Source organism: Scylla paramamosain, chromosome 39 (assembly GCF_035594125.1).
Source record: "Scylla paramamosain isolate STU-SP2022 chromosome 39, ASM3559412v1, whole genome shotgun sequence".
In the NCBI taxonomy this organism is placed as follows: domain Eukaryota; kingdom Metazoa; phylum Arthropoda; class Malacostraca; order Decapoda; family Portunidae; genus Scylla; species Scylla paramamosain.
The window spans coordinates 7,832,501-7,847,500 of record NC_087189.1 but is presented as its reverse complement, the minus strand read 5'-3'; the positions used below and the strand labels follow the sequence as shown (position 1 = coordinate 7,847,500).

General features: G+C 34.1%; 1 protein-coding gene across 6 annotated transcripts in view; it reads right to left on the bottom strand.

Annotated features, from left to right (window-relative positions):
- LOC135092151 (zinc finger protein 493-like) overlaps nt 1-15,000 on the bottom strand; it is a 36,126-nt gene that overhangs the window by 19,422 nt on the left and 1,704 nt on the right. For 4 of the 6 annotated variants that reach the window (XM_063990410.1, XM_063990409.1, XM_063990413.1 and 1 more), the window contains one exon: nt 3,191-3,259. The exons of the other annotated variants lie outside the window; for them this stretch is intronic. The gene's annotated coding sequence lies outside the window, so the exon portion shown is untranslated. The remainder of the gene's footprint in view (nt 1-3,190; nt 3,260-15,000) is intronic. 6 annotated transcript variants of the gene reach the window in all.

Here is a 15,000-nt window from a genome sequence, read left to right as displayed (position 1 = left end):
TTCCTTTCATCACAAAGGTAAGATGATTAAAAGTTTAATAACTCAAGTATGAAAAATTTCACAATGAGTATCTTCATTCCCAAGACAACTCATTATTATAAGTGTATTCATTTTAGATCAGAAATGGAAGATATTATGAGCTGCTCTCCTGTGTCCACCACACAATACTTCCAAAACCATCTCAGCCAAACATGAGTCATATTAATCACTGCTGCAACCTCCATATCAGTGTTATGTTGTGAGGGATTCAGCACAACACTGGTACTGTGTGGTGGTCACCAAAGAGATGAGTCAGAAGTTGGGTAGTGGTGGTGGTGCTGGTGCTGGTGGTGGTGGGCTATAAGCTAACAACATTTTTTGAAGTTAATTATATCAGCCTAAGCCAAAATGATATTTATTGTTAATTTTCTTACTTGTATCCTGCAAATTCAGAAATTTGTTTGATTACCTCCACTCTAACTTACCTTTACTTAGTATACACTAATAAGCAAATGGTTCTACAGAAAAATGCTGATGAGAATTAATTTATAATGAAGTCCAAAAAGCATTGAAAGTCTTACCCAAGATGCTTACCATCAGGTAACACAGAATGACTCACACAAACATGAAACATGTTTTTAAAAAAAACATGAAAATGGAAATAATGTACTCCAAGTACTTTCAATGATAAAAGGATTAAGCAATTTCACCTAACAATAAGAATCTTAAAAACTAAGGAAACCTTCAAGACATTGGTGACCAGGCCATAACTTTTAACATCCATCCCAAGCACTATTACTTTGTTCAGGAGCCTTTGATGGAACACCTTAATGTTCCAACCAAATGCCTTACTCAAGTTCAGGAATATTATGTCATAAAGTTCCCCATTGGCTGCTACCACATAGACAACTATAAAAACCCAAGAGATTTGTGAAGCATGACTTTTCCTTGCAATTATAGACCTATAATTAAAGTCAGGTTGACCAGACAATAACACTATCTCCTACCTTAAAAAATGGGAACTACATTTACTCATCTCTTCATTAATGGCACCTCTGCAAACCTAACAATTTCTAAAAGATAACAATTAACTTAATAATAATGTCCCTGCATTCTTTTAATACTGAGAAGTATTTCATCTGGTCCTGGTGATTCTAACTTTGTTCAGTGCTACCTTTCTCCTGTTTGTTCAGTGCCCACCTTTCTCCTGTTCTACTATCTCATTGATTATGGAAATATATATCATTATTCTCTCCTCTGAAAATCTGATTGTTCTCCAGTATTACTTGCATACCTTCCTGAGTGAAAACAGTTAAAAATAGTTTAGATTTTCACTCATCCCTTACCCAGGACTAATTCTCCATCAGATGCCTTGAACAGGGTAAATGATTCTTTACTCTTTATTCTCTATACCTGAAGTTACTTTTTGGTGCCTCTTCTGGTTGGCTATCTTAATCTTGTTCTTATTTCTCCTCCCTAATTCTGTAACTATTTAAAGCATTATGCTGAACCCTTAAATTTTCATGCCCAGTCCTTAATCTCTAGTACATATATTTTTTTCCCAAATCTATACAATTTGCCTAACTTATCTATTTAGAATCACTTTCCTTCAGTTTTATTGCTTTATATGACCTGCACACAATTCATCAAAATAAAATAATAGAGCTGGTCAGCATTAATTATCTTCTATTCCTCCCTTTTCATTCACTCCAAAATCCCCACTACATCCATCCTTCACCCTGTTCTCACTTCACCCACACCAGCTGAACCTGGCTCCCTCACCTCACTCTCAAACCTAATACATTCTTACAAAAAATAAATGGATGAGTTAAAACTATCTTTTGGCTCAGTATCATTATAGCTACTTTGAACACAGTTGTCATCACTTAGAAAGGCATATTCCATGTTTACCAGCAACATAAACTGACAACAAAGGTATTACTCATTCTGTTATAGGGTTTCTTTCAGTGAAGAATGTATTATACAAACACACAGAATATTCCCAAAAATTACTTATTATCCACAATTTCCTGATCTGGAAAAACAGCTTGTCCAACATAAAACATCAAAGACCTCCAAACATACATTTAAATTCTAACACAGAAGAAATTACCTAACATGGTACTCCAGCTGCCCAAGAATGCAATTCAAAGCTTCACACCATCATAGAAATGAACATTCAACACTCATCTTTCTTCAGTATTATCACCACAACTAAATTACTTTGAGCTTTAACATTTTTTTATGAATTTTCTTTTATGAAAGAAACAAGAAAAAAAATGCACTTGCAGCATTTACTGACATGTACTGTGCACATATCCTGGCAAGCAAAGGATAAGATATTGAGAACATGACAACTTGCCAACTAACTTGCACTCTACAACAAACTTTGAAGATCAAATTCTCTTCAAATACTTTTCCCATTTACCAAGTAGTTTGAAATATATTTCCTTAAAATAAATAAATAAATAAATTATATATATATATATATATATATATATATATATATATATATATATATATATATATATATATATATATATATATATATATATAAGGTTACAATGACTGTAAAAATCATTCTTCAGAAACTCGAATACATGATACTAAAGTCCCATACATTAGGACCTACACATGAGTAACCACAATCATAGCAAGCAAAAATGTTATATAATTGTCTATTCAATTGGCAGAGAATGAGTCATTCAACTGAAATTCAGGAAAGATTACAATTAAGCAGAATCCCTGCAGAATGTTATCTAATGAATACATAATACATGTAATTTTGAAGTTTCCTATCTATTACAAAATCCTATCATACATATAAAACTCTTAAGACAACAAATGGATACTATAATCATACTACTGCATGTGAGGTAAAAGACCTACACAGTCATAAGAATAACAGTGATAATTAAAGTAACAATAAGTCATAAGGATAACAGTGCTAATTAAAGTAACAATAAGTGAAATTTTTAAACATTTGTCAGACATTTTTTTTAAATAAAAGAAACTTAAAAAAATTGATCAGTTTTAAAACATGGTCAGTGTAACATCAATATCTTTTCTCATTCAAATCCAACAAAACTATAGTGATCATTATATTTTTGATCAATCATCCATGCATTGCTTCTAGTATGAAAACATACAGTATAATCTAGAATTTTGACAGCTTCCATTTCTGCATTCAAAATTTCTATAGCAAATTTACCTCTATCCAATGGGAGACTTCTATCCAGAGGCTTCCATCAGATGTCTCACAGGTCGCTGCACCATTAGGCTGAAAAGAGTCCCTGATTACCTTTAATTTCCTACATCGTGCAAGAAGACTTACATCAAATTATCAGAACACAACTGATATAGTGAGTAAACTTAGTCCAAAAAATGTATGAGATAATCAGTTATTGCATTTTCCTGAAAACCAAGCCAGATTCTTCAACACTTTGCAACACATCAGAGTTAAAAAATACATATGGCAAGATCTCACATCCTACAAGTAATAGGTACCAAAAAATACTTGATAGATGTCAATACATAAACCTATGGGGGAAAAAGATGAATGAAAAAATTGGACCAAAGCCCTATTTTAACTCATAACACATGGCATTGGTATGAACTTAAAATCAAACATATTGATAAAAAAAATAAAATAGATAAGCGATAATGTGGATAAATCATATGTGAGTGATGAAATTATGTGCATGGATAAGACAAAAGGTTGTATTCCAGGCAGAAAGAAAGAAAGAACACAGTAGGTCCACTCTCTCAACTCCTCCACTGTTCTCCCTCTTCTCACTCTTTGCTGCCTCTTGAGATAAGTCCAAGTATTTCTGTTTTTATCCTTACATGTACAATGTTTTTCTTCCCAGCAAATCAAGCAAAATAATCAGGAATGTCACCAAGAATACTATCTATATCCTGATCACCATCATTCACAATCTCTTGTCCTTCATTTTCATCTAGATTAGCCACAGCCTCCCTATGCTCACAGTGTTTATTTAGAAACTGGAATAGATTGTCTTCTTTCATTAACATTCTTTCCATAGGTTTCATTCAGCTCTTGGTTTAGGTAGGTGAGAGTAGAGGGAAGTTGGACGCACTCGGCCACTCAGCTCAGTGGCAGCAGATTTCAACCAAGCACCCAGGATCAGTTTATTAATAAGAAAGTCCCATGTTAGATATGAAAAAGAGTAAAGATCCAATAATAAAGTTAGATGCAAATTCATTAGATGCAAGATCCAAACCCAAAAGGAGTCTAATCTGCCTTTAAGAATGTTTAAATTTGCAGTAATATCTTAGAAATTTTCCTGCTTTAAATATGTCAACATGTCTATTTATCAAAAAAAGCCTAAAAACAAAATTCCATAAATTTTGTCACTTGAAATTCAGGGCAGAAGACATCCTGGGATTGAGATGAGCTTGTTTCTGCTGCCAACCCACTATACACAAGCCAGCTTCCAAAAATGAGGCTAGTTGGTTGCAATATCTACCTTCAATACACCATAGGCAATGAAGATCAGGGGACAGATGCAAATGGAACAGTGAATGTGAAGGCACATCTCAAAAGTAAACAATAATGGTTCAAAATTCATCTCCAGGTGAGGAGTGCCCTGGCTTCAATTGCCTAATGTACATTTCATGAACTTTATGGCAAAAGACATACTGGCATACTAAAAATGAGTATACAGTATAACTCCAGCTATCCAGCTCTCATGGGAGATAGTGTGTTCCAGACACCTGGATTTTCCAGTTGGTTGAGGGTCACTCTTATCAATATTCTATTTTCAGTAAAAAAAAAAAAAAAAAAAAAAAAAGTAAAATACTGTACATTAGTACTTGTAAGTATGACATATAAATGAAAGAAAAAGAAAAAACAACATAAAATAAAACGACTGTACTTATATATGTATATTCCTTGTAGAGTGCACCGAAGCAGGTACTGTGTTATGTAACGTATTATCCATATGTTGACAATGTTACATAAATTTTCAGGGTACACATTAATGTTCCATATTACTACAGTATATGTGTTGTTATACTAATTCCTTAACACCAATCAATAATTGGATGGAGATAAGGGGCTATCAGGGTCTTCTTTCACAAGCATAGGCCTATAAAAAGTATAGGCTCCGACACCAACAATGTTGGTGTTTGCTCTGACGCAAATGATGTTTACGTTAATGTTTGGCTGGGACCTTCGGCATGGCAGATGATTAAGAAAACTGTATGAATATCTGGCAGAAACACTCAACTAACAAACTTGTTGTTTATGCAAGTGGTATGGAGTACTCACACCACTGCCAGTGGCAGGAAAGCAAGACATTTTACTCACATTGCTTGCCTAGCGCCAATTTCAAATATCTGTGATTTTTAAATATTATCTTATTTATTTTCCCTTGAAAAATTCTGGCTGCTTGAGAATTCTGGATAGTTAAATACTGGATAGCTGGGGTTATATTGTATTTCTAAAATTTAAATGTGTTACATATTTCAAAAAGCCAGGCAGAAATCATTTTGGGATATTTTCTTCTAACAAATAATTTTGGGGTATTTTCCTTTAAATCTGAAAAAACTTCCATATTGAAAATTACAGCTTGGTTTTCAAGGATATACAACAGCTATAGTGATCTCACAACTTCTCAGTTCTGTATGCTAATATTTTTATGAGTTCTTGTCTGAATGCAGGAAAGTCCAGGTAATTCTTCAAGCCAGTAGCATAATACAGTGGTGCCATATTATGACAGATCTTAGAAAGTCCTCCACTGTCAATCTCAACACAAAAATCTATGGCTTCAAAAGGAGTACTACAGGAAAAAATATGATTACAACGTAACCTTTTTTGCTTTTTCATGACCATTTTGTGACTGCTGCCTCTTACTGACACACAGCAACTGGATGGTTGGAATCCCTGAAAAAACTGCCAGATTCAGCGGCTGATTTTCAAACCTTCAGAATTATTAGAATGGAATAAAATCTACAAACGTATATATTTATAATTTTAAATGAATCATTACACAGTGTAACCTTAGTTTTGAACTCAATTAATTCCTGAATGCGGTTGAAATCCGAAATGTTAAAAAAACAAAACTATTTTCCCCATAGGAATCAATGCAAAATAGATTAATCCATTCTCAGACACCCATCCACCATGTCTTAGCAGGTAATGACCAATGCTTCCACTGCTAAGATGGCCGCTCCACAACATCTCCAGCTTAGAATTTTTTTTTTTATCCAGAAAGGATGTATTGAATGAACTTAGTGACAGAGAACTCATCAAAAGGTATTGTTTAGACCATGCAGACATTCTCTTTGTCACCAATCAAGTGAGGGAAGCCTTACAGTGACACAAAGAGGAGCAAACCCACTCACTGCCAAAATGAAGGTGACATCTTGCTGCTAGGAAAAACTATCAGAAAAATACAGTTGTGCAGTAATGATGGCATTGTGGATCATAGAGCCACAGGAGGCTCAGGATTATCCCTGAGTGCCAATGATGGCATTGTGGATCATAGAGCCACAGGAGGCTCAGGATTATCCCTGAGTGCCAATGATGGCATTGTGGATCATAGAGCCACAGGAGGCTCAGGATTATCCCTGACTGCCAAATCTTGTTTGTTTACATCGAGGTTCTTCAACAGAATCTCATTTACCTTATTTCAAAGATTGAATTACTGTCTTATTTTCTGTGTCTCTCCTCCAAATATATAAAAATGAAGGCAATATTTATAGGAACTATAAATTAGTAATAAATGGCAGCTTTGCTATATCTTGTAGTATTTGAAATCAAGCAGCTTTGTTCAAAAATCAAATTGTGGTACAGCAACCAAAGCAATAATGAGTTAAAATTTTTGTTCAAAAACCAAGTTGTTCAAAAAGGGAGATGTTCAGTAACCAAGGTTCCACTGTATACATGGAAAAAAAAAAACTTCATGAAGTCAAAATTTACCAGAAGTTGAAAGTTGGAAGAAATATTTTTCTCAAATTCAACAATAATCAAAATTTCAAACACTCAGTTAAAGATAAACAGTGTACCTACACATGTGGCACAATATCATATGGAAAAATACAATTTTTTTTATTTAGGATTTTGAAAAGGAGTCTTGATTTTTTTGTTTTAGAAAATAAAAAATGAAGTCATGGGAGTATCATAAATACTGTGGCCTACCACTGTGCAAAATTTTATGTAAAATACATAAATAGAATGGCAAAAACTCATTATACCAGATGTCCCCTTTAACTGCTGCTTTCTTCTTTAGGATATACAACACATCCATTCACACCTTGGTTCTTCTTTCATGATACTCATATGTTCATACAATCAACCACAAAAAAGTATAGACCAAAATTTTACAACAGCACTACAAACTCAAATCCCCAGCCTCAAATCAGCCCAGATTTTTTTAGGTGTTTTGGAGAAGTTACTTTGATATTGGCCAGTCCTTTTGTCTTGGCATAGTTTCAGCTATCAAAATATCCCTCTATGACAAATAATACTTGCTCAGTTTTTTGGGGGATCTACCAAACAAAACATTAGTCCAAGTGGAAAGCAATGAAAAAATGTTTCAAACTAAACATGCAGCAGCAAAAGACTATAAATAAATATGAAAACATGTGCTGCAAGTGTTAGGTTACAGTAACTATTCTTTAGTGTGTATATCACCAAATCACATGGATACTGTTAGTATAAACACTTAAATTGTTTTGTAGCATATAGGTGCATTATATCAAGATGTGTCACAAGGGGGATTTTAGAAAGTGCATCTCAAAGAGAACTGTAAGAGCGTATATTGTCCTACTTCAAAACAGTCAGCATCCACTATCAATTCAGCAGATACCAACTGCCTCAATTAATATGACCTACAGTACCAAGAAGCTGACACAGAGCAATTAATCAAACTTCCAGTACAAAAAGATTGACATGTTGAACAGTTTGATTTGCAGGGCAAAGAGATAGACACAGCAGTTTTTGTCTTGCATGGCTAAGAGACTGATACAAGGTAGTTAGTTTGACTTGCCCAGCCAAGAGATTAATGTGTGGCAGTTACTTTGACCTACATGGCCAAGAGACAGAACTACAGCAGTTAGTTTGACATGCATGGTAGAGATTGATACATGGCAGCTATTTTGACTTTAACATCCAAGATACTGATGCATAACAGTTAGTATGACTTATATAGCCAAAACCCTAACTCAAAGCTGTTAGACTTGAAGGGCTCAGGAAACATCAGTCAGTTTGACTTACATAGTGAAGATTGCTGTACTGAGATTAGTGTGACCTGCATGGCCAAGATACTACTGCACAGCAGTTACTGTCACTTGCATGGTCAAGAGACATGCATAGCAGTTAGTCTGACTTGCAAAGTTAAGAGACACACAGCACAGTTAGTTTGATCAGCATGGCCAGAAAACTGACCCAAGGAGAACCCCGATTATCCAATTTTCAATCAACCATAATGCTCAAAGCTGCTTAACTTTTAAAGGAAGAAAGCATACAAATACAAAATTAGAAAATAATTATTTGAGCCATGCTCAGTAATTTCAGCCACTAGCAATACCTTTTGTTCAATATCTGTCAATCTATTTTCCACTGTGACTCCTCAGTCAGGCATTTGTGTTCACTGATTGGTCTCTTCTCTCTTTGAAATATCTAACTTTGCATTAAAAGAAGCCAGCAGGGTGTAAATCAGATATGTCCAAAACAAATTTGCTAAAAAAAAAAAAAAGTACTGCAACACCTAGAGCCTATAAGGCAATACTAAGTGTGGTATTTGTATATCAAATCTCAGACAATATTAAAACTGGATGAACAGGAACATGCAGTTGTCCATGTGTGCTCGGGCTTCATTGTGCATTTGTATTGATATACAAATGAAAGTCTGCATATAAGAATGAAATGCCAAAACAGTAAAACAAATTGAGAAAACATCTGAAACTCTATAACTGAACATGAGATATAAAATCCACATTTCTTAAACCTTCACAGATATTTTCCCTTGGCTCCCTTCAAGTAATCCATAAAACCAGCCCTCAACTTTCACAAGAGTTAACACAGACATCCACAAGTGTTGAAAATTCACAAACAATTGATGCATCCCCCAACAATCTTGCGCCCCCCTTAAAAAACACTCCTGATCTCTCTATAGTGTTGCAGAAATAAAATAAATAAATAAATGAAATTTCTGTACATGTACAGTAAAACCTCCAGAAGTTTGCATTAGAGAGGCTTAGCCTTTCCTGACTTATGGAAATTCAGACTTAGGTGAAATATCACTAAAAACCATTGTAAACCCCCTTGTGCAGATTCAGTATCTTCAATTTCATCACCTTCCTTCCACAAGTTTTCCCTTGCATCTTGCTCTTAGGACATGATGCTAAGGAGGTTCTGAATGAAGGTTAGATTTGGCTTTTGCAATGGCATCTCCCTGATGCAGGTTTCCTTACAGTTTCTTCATGCAGTGCGATCTGCTCTCATTTCTCTCAAATAGCACTTGAAATTCCTTTTATTTTTCCTATTTTCTTCAAAAACTGTATAATATTTTATTTCAATGTTACTGTTGTAAAAAAAAGAGCTTAGATACTAAAAATTTTATAATTTTCTGTAGTCTGTAATTTATCTGCTTGTCTCCCAAGATCTTCCCATAGTTGAAGCAGCTTGGCTCAAACAAAAAGGGAATGGACTGATAACAAGGATAAGGGAAAAGATAAGGACCAGAGGAGACAAGTGGATAAATTACGAAGACCATATAGAGAAAATGAAGATCGGATTATTGGTGAGCTCTTGGACAACAGTAACACTGAAACAAAATAAATACTAAACAGTTTTTGGAGAAAAGTACAGGGCCAATTAAGTGATATTTGAAACAAAAGAGCAGATCAGACTGCAAAAATAAATCATAAACAAGACTACATCAGGCCAGTGGCAATGCAAAAGATAAACCTACTCACCTTCAACCTGAACCTGAACTAGCATCCTATCTTAACATCATGTGTGAATTACCATATTTGATGGCTCATAAGATGCATGGATTCATAAGTTTTGGCAGACACTGAAGTGCGAAAAAAAAAAAAGATAGATGAGCAGATTTCAGCTCTGAATATGAAGTGAAGGATTTCACCTGACATTTGAAGACTCTCACATGCATTTAGATCATTATTTGGTCCCAATATTTTGCATTAAAAAACTTTAATATTTGCTAGTAGCCAACGTACCAATCCTGTTGTAAGATGTAAACATGTACCTGGTATATGGCGTCAGCAGTGACTGTGAGAGACTACAGAGCTAATAAAGTTTGTTCATAAGAATGTTAAAAGATAGGTGCAATTTTAATTGTATGAAAGTGTGTCTTACCTCAAGGAGTAACGGCATCACACTATAAAGAATGCAGTGAAGCTTGCCCGTGTCACTAGGTTCGGCGCGTAACCAACTGCACGTTTGTTTTAGTACATGAAATGCATGGTGCATGGTCACTTTGGCAAATTCTTCCTGAATGGTGTCATTCTGTTAATTACTGGTAAGTATGACCTATTATAATATTGTTATCTTGAAAGAAAGAGTTGTTTTGTGGTGTAGTACCAATCATCACTTTGTTTACAGGTGCGAAGATGTCTGGTGTTTGATTTTAGAGCCTCTGTTGCCATAGACTTACCACCAACCACTGCTTCAACACTGAGCCTTGGCCTCATAGGACACAGGCTCATTTCCTGAGACTTTTTTTTGGATAAAAGGTGTCTTATGAGCATCAAATACAGTATACTGAGCTTGGTCTGGACTGACTTAAGTTTAGTCAGCATAGTGCCAGCTTACAAAAATTTTGCAGATATCACCTTTGTAATTTTAATTCAACATTTTTTTGGGCTTGCCAAATACAAGTAATGTGGAATTCTAACATCCAGAGTGCCAACATTTTAACCCATACAGTGTTTAGTATGTATATATATGACTTCCTCTTTGAGGCATGTTACAGCCTCCAAATTTATTTGCATGTACAAGACTTGTCACTAACAATAAAATCTTTTGACAAAAAAGGAGTGAATGTTTTCACCTAGAAGCAAAATTGTATGGTAGCTACACTTCCATTCATCACAAAGGGATAGTATTATATATATATATATATATATATATATATATATATATATATATATATATATATATATATATATATATATATATATATATATATATATATAATATATATATATATACACACACACACACACACACACACACACACACACACACACACACCTATCTTTTGGACTCGGAGTTATGGACTGAATACTTCTCTAAGAACTTAAACATATTTTGGGGTTAATCTGTTGTTTTCAATGCACACATCAACATGCACATAATATCAAAGCATAAAAATAAATCAAAAGCTATGGTATTGGATAGAGATTTTTTTTTGTTATAAATGTTTTGGTGCACTCTCATTGTTGCATGGATTTGGCTACATAGGGTAAGCTGCTGTGTTTCCCCAAAAATCACTACATAAAAATGTAAAATTTTTTTCTCCTAGGAAGTTATTACTCAAGTCTATAATCAAAAAGGCATAAGAAATAGGAAACAAGACTTCAGAATAATCTGAAAGAAAAACTTAAAGTCGTAAAATTCATAGCACATTAATTTCTTCAAGAACTGTGGGTGTAGTAACCAAAGCCTTGAGACATGAGCTATTGCCAGATGTACATCCAGCTATTTTGTTGAATGTACAATTATTCTTTATTTATAAGTATTTGCAATGTAAAGAAGTACCTATTTATTACACACATTATAAAGTTGTGGAAAGCGTATGTAAAGGAGAGAATAAAACCTTTAAAAAATATAAATTTAAATTTCTCATCCCTAGTCTGATATCATGAGCTCTGAGAAGGGAAAAAATCCTAGAAGCAAAATTGTATGGTAGCTACATTTCCATTCATCACAAGGGGATAGTATTATATATATATATATATATATATATATATATATATATATATATATATATATATATATATATATATCTGTTTTTCTCATTTTAAGGGGTAAATAAAAAAAAATATGAGAGAAAATGCAACCTGACAAAGCACGACAATGTACAGGTTAAGAAGGTTTTAGTGTATTTACAATTTTTTTTCTTTTATATTTAATAACAGAAAATAAAATTATAATGAATATTGTGATGTGTTGTCTCCATCTTTGTGCAAATTTGCTCTTGAAGGGCACCACTGCACATGTGCACTAGACCAGTGTGAAAAGTGAGCACCAAAATATCTTCCATTTTATATATCTTGTGCATTATCAACATCTCTGTGGAATTATATCAAAAAATCTCAATCACTGTCTTGTAAATGGAATATGTTCAGATAAAAATTGAGCAACAAAACAAAGATAACAGAGCAACAAAGCATACTGTGTGTGAGAAAGTAAAAGTCCTACCACCAAGTTTGATATGAACAGGTTATACATATTATCAACATTTATATGGAGTCATACTGACAAATTACTATTACCCTATTGTATGTAAAACAAGAGTAAGGAGTGTTCCAAGAAACAATTTCAATAGCAGAAGCAATTTAACACCACACCATCACCACCACAAACTCTACTCTATATTGTCATTACTGTGGAAAACAAACACTTGCTTTGCTAATACACTATCTACTATAAATTTTCACAAACAAAACACTTGCTTTACTAATACACTATCCACTATGAATTTTCACAAAGTCAGCACCTTCTTTGCACACTAAGGAGTATCATCACCAGGTATCTTGGAAGGCCTCCAAGGGACCATAGTGAAAATATGATGACAGTATTTTGATATGAACAAGTTCACAGCACAAGTGAGGGAGTGGGACTATTGGGCACTGTTGAGAAACGTACACAATAGGCTAGCAGAAGGAAATGTACAAATATGCTAAATAGACAATAGAACCAGACAGTGAAAGGAATGAAGTGTGCATGTGGCATGGCAAGCCACACTGCATACAAGATTTAAATTGGTGGCAACTCATAATAAATTTAATCCACAAACATTTCTATCCTGGTGCTAATCTGTAAATTATCAAATCTGTAAATGCTGAACTCAAATATGTTAAGACTTGGCTATACTACACTTGAGATTGAAGGGGATGACTGTCCTCCAATTCTCAAAAACAATTTTTGATTGTTCTTTATCCAGCACACTGTATGGAATTGGGAAAACACACAAAAAGCAATCTTACCTACCAAAGTTGATAATTAACCTTAACCCTCAATGCAACAGAATACTTAACCAAGAGTAGTGCTGGTGCTCGGTAACCTTTGAAACCTCAAGTATCATTTGTCACAACCACCACCGTCACCACCACATGCTGTTATAAATCCAATGATGTAAACAGGCCTCCACCAATCTTCTCTATGGGGCACATAAGCATGTAAATTTATGCCTACAAAATTTCAATCCTACAACCAGCTGATGCCTACCCATGTGATGTATGTCTCACAGACATAGTGCACCATTGTTTGACAGCACTAACCATCAGATCTTAATTATATGTATATATATATATATATATATATATATATATATATATATATATATATATATATATATATATATATATATATATATATTCCTACTTAACACAATGTATAAAGTGACAGTAAAAGATTTCATTCAATAACATAACGTATGGATGACGGGTGACATTACTGTTTTCTCATCCTAATCCAGGAGCCAGATATTCTAAAACTCATTGAATGAGACTTTGTTTACCTTAGCCTCTATTCTACCTAGTGTGTGTGTGTGTGTGGGGGGGGGTGAGCACCACAGCTCGTCAGGCCATTCCCACTTACACACCAATAAAAAAATCCTACATTCATGGCACTTTTTTCCAAAGAAGAGATTATTTTTACTTTTCCCAACAGGAAGTCTCAAGAAAGTGATTTATAGTCAACACAAATAATCTGCAAAAAATGGGAGGACTGTCCTTATCATAACCGTACCACATTAATGTTAAAATTCACCCACACTAGACTGCAAAACATCCACAATGAAAAATGGTAGTATAATGTGACCATGCCTGGAAATGTCTTACCCCATGTTGTCTGTGATCTTCTCTGTCATTCCTCCAAGAAACAGTGGCAGCTCCAATGCTACACCCAAGTTCACACAAAATATGTTCCTCTAGATGTATAAATTACATATAAACAGATGTAAAGTAAATTTACTTACATCAGATGAAATATAAAATAGTGGCCCCTCTTTCTCTTTTTAATATTTCAATTTAAGTTTGCTGAACAAGATAATTGATGAATTTAAAATTTTCTAGAGGAGGAAAAATTTAATGAAAATAGTTTTCTCAAAATTTGGCAAGAAATAAAGTAAAGATATTATTATTCCCTATAACTTAGAAATATTTTTTTATATTTTATTTATTTATTTACTTACTTTTTTTTTTTTATCATCATTACTGTCTCCTGCTGACTTAACAAACTGACCAAACTGTGAAGCCCTGTGGGGGCACCCTATCAGTGATGCAAGCTTGTCTGACTACCTGCCCCATGCCTTAGTGGGAATTAAAGGGCACATCTATGCAACCCAGAAATTTAATTTCCCATTTTTTCAAAACCTCTTCATGTGATAGACCAAGGGAACCATTCTGCATGAGAGCTGAAGATATGTGAAGGCATATATGACAGAAGGAAACTAATTCACAAAGCCAGAATGAGAAACTAGCATTTAGTAATATCAATATTAACTGCAAATGATTTTCCATTGCCACGTAAATGCACACACACATACACAGGCACAAACACACACACCATGGTGCGAGCCACTAACAGTGCTAGCCTTTCTCAAGATTAACCTTAGTTTTAGTGTTAAGTCCCCCTCATCAAACCCAATGTATGTTTTCAGTGTCATATCAATACAAATTTATTATCATATTATTATTATTATTATTATTATTATTATTATTATTATTATTATTACACATGGAGAAGTCTTTTCCCACTAAATTGTGCCCACATTCCCTGCAAAAAACAGTGTTGCAATCACC